Source organism: Lepus europaeus, chromosome 11, assembly GCF_033115175.1.
Source record: "Lepus europaeus isolate LE1 chromosome 11, mLepTim1.pri, whole genome shotgun sequence".
NCBI classification, from domain to species: Eukaryota; Metazoa; Chordata; class Mammalia; order Lagomorpha; family Leporidae; genus Lepus; species Lepus europaeus.
Genome location: NC_084837.1, coordinates 17,777,554 through 17,780,499, shown reverse-complemented (window position 1 = coordinate 17,780,499; position 2,946 = coordinate 17,777,554). Strand labels below are relative to the sequence as shown.

At 42.5% G+C, this 2,946-nt stretch overlaps 1 pseudogene; it reads right to left on the bottom strand.

Annotated features, from left to right (window-relative positions):
* Nucleotides 1-495: 495 nt before the first annotated feature.
* Nucleotides 496-609, bottom strand: LOC133770667 (U6 spliceosomal RNA; annotated as a pseudogene).
* Between the last annotated feature and the right edge of the window lie 2,337 nt (nt 610-2,946).

The window sequence follows — 2,946 nt, the reverse complement described above, 5'->3', positions numbered from 1 at the left end:
TTCTCTCTCTCTCTCTCTCAATGGAGAGAGAGAGATAGAGAGAGAGAGAGAGAGAGAGAGAGAGAGAGAGAGAACGTGCTACAGTATAATTTCAGAGGTCCATCCCATTATTACACAAGCCAGGTTTTGTGCCTTTGTGAAAATGAAGTTTTCCTACAAACTGGATTCTTCACTGAAATACACTCAGGGTGCTGAGCCATTTCTGCCTTTTTACTTTAAGAGCAAAAAAGTAAGTCTCATGTTTGCATGTGCCACAGAGTGCCCAAGAGAGTCTTCTACAATTGTTGATGCCCAGTCTAGGTTAATTAAAAGAAGAAATAAATAATGATTTGTTTGGATGTAAAACAGCAGACACTGGTTGGTACAGCAGGCAAGCTACAAAAGATGAGGCTGGAGACCCAGGCTGGTTGCCTGTTGTGTGCATGATTGGGAAAATGGTTGACTCTCTCTGAACTCACTCTTCATCTACATAAACACAGGTGGTCTTACCTCTGTCCTTACCCTGCCTTCTTTGTGAATTTGCATGTCATCCTTGCACAGGGGCCGTGCTGGTCTTCTCTGTATTGTTCTGATTTAATGTATGTGCCTCCCCTGCCTTCTTAAGAGATAGTTGTGGGAAGCAAATAAAGAAATGCATGCATTCCCTGATATACACTATAAATGCTAAGCTATTAAGTTCCTGGACAGCTGGGCAACCCAGGTAGCATTAGACACTGTACCTGCAAACATTATACACTATTGTCACAGCCCATTCGAGAATATGCCATCTATCGCTTTTGATATGACATAATAGAAATGCTTGTTCCACCATATGTATTTCTGTTCTTTCCTTCCTTCTTTGTTCAGTAAGTATTTATTATGTGCCTACTACATACTGGGCATATGCTTGACATGGGGCTATGAAGATGAAAAGGCAGTTGGAGTCCTTGCTCGGAGGGACCTTGCATACTTGTGCGTGAACCCTAGAACAGCCTGCAAAAAAGTGAGCTCCGAAGAAGGTACGTGTAGATGAGGACAAGTGCCAGAAAGCACAGCGCCCAGGGGAAGGTGCTAGGGAGTGACGGAGAACGGGCCTCGTGAGTGTGGTCAGCGGAGGCTCTGCAGAGATGAATGCAGCCTGGGAAACAGCTCTGCACTGGGCTCCGGAGAGAGAAAATTGCGTTGGGACCAGGCTCAAAACGATGGAAGAATGGAAAGGCCGTGGAATTGAAGCAAAACCCCCAGAGGAGGATGGCAGTATGGAATGGTGGAAAGGTGATTATTTGCAGAGAAAGAGAAATTCAGAAAGGGAAAGCCAAGCTATTTTCTTTGGCAATAAAGATCTAGGAGTTTACGAGTGGTTTAATTCTGGTGAGAATTTAGATCATTGAGTAACACATTAGGATATTTACATTTACATAACTATACGACTAGGGAATTTTGAGCTTTACTCTTTTAAAAATTGTTTTCACATTAATAAAAGCTGAGTATTGTCCATGATCATCACTGTTTTACTAGAATAATAATTTTCCTTTCCACAGGTTGTTATTATTTGGGTGATTTACTGCACCCTCTATTGTCATTTTGTTAACACCAGCACTTCATGGAAATTCTAAATAAAAATAGCTTAAAAGATATTTAATTTTATTATACCCATTCATTCATTTTGCAGTGGAGAGAGCTATGCTCTTTGTTAGTATTTGTTGAAAGGAGCAAGAAAATTTCCATAGTCCCTCAGGGAGTCCTTACGGAACAGACACTCACTCGTACATACGCACATGCACAAACACAATTGAAATAAAATTGCTAACTGTGTTGAGAAAGGGATTGTATGGTTCTGCGAGAATCAACCAAGCCAGAGAGGTCAGGGCAGAGTTAACCTAAACAAACATTATCAACCAGCAATGCTCCTTTAATGATTGAATTAGAATGGCCTCTAAGAAGCTTCCACCCCTCCCCATAGCCTTCTCTTTCTTTGGAGATAAATGGTATATGAATAAATACACATTAAAGTGCTTGGGTCTCTTAGGCATATCATTTTCCCTTGTAACCTGCTTTATATTTTTAATTTTCTCAGCAAACCAATATCCTATCCCCACTTTTTTCACATTCACCAAAAGCAAGCCAGTCCTGCTGCCACCCAGCTTGTCGCTAATTAACGATCACTGACACTTGGTTGGCAAAGAGGTTTGTCTCATGCCCTGTGAGTCCTCTTCCTCCTGTCTGCACGTTCTGACCTCAACAGTCAGGGCACAGTTGCCAGGAGCGTCCAAGGGCTCCCTCTCACCTCCCTTTCTCCTAGCTTCCCTATGTGTCAACCCTCTGGTCACACTGGTGCCCCAACCTGTGGTCCCTGCAGCTTCCTCGTGTTGCAATGATCTGGGCCAGACAGCACGACTCCCCCTAGGCAGCCGCTCTGTGCCAGGCTCTGGACTTCCAGGCTCATAAATGTGAAATCTGTCAGGTTGAGAACATAAGTGCTCCAGCCCATTATTAGCCGATAGAAAGCTTATAAAAAAGGACTTTATAAACCAAGGCATGAATAAATAATTTCACGAGCAAAGCTGTGGTGCGGCAGGCCTCAATTTAAAGCTGAAAGCCCTTCTAATGTGTTGCCAGAGGATTCAATGCTATCACCATGTTTCAGGCAGCGATTTTTATTGCATGTTTCATTCAGGATTTGGCATTGGAAAAGAAGGAATTCTGCACACATCCAATTGAAATTAGAAGGCAGCGCATTGCTATTTGAAGCCCGGATTCTATTGTTTTGAAGACATTATCTTCTGTTGGCATGTTTCGTCCCCTGTTTCTCTCTCTCTCTTTGTCTCTCTTTGTCTAACCAATATTTACCACTTTTCATTTCCCAATAAGCTCTCTCCATAATGCCTTGTGCTTTTCAAAGTTATTCTTCCTAGTAACAAGTACAGTGGCGAGTGGTGAGTTGTAGTATTAGGGAAGCAATAACTG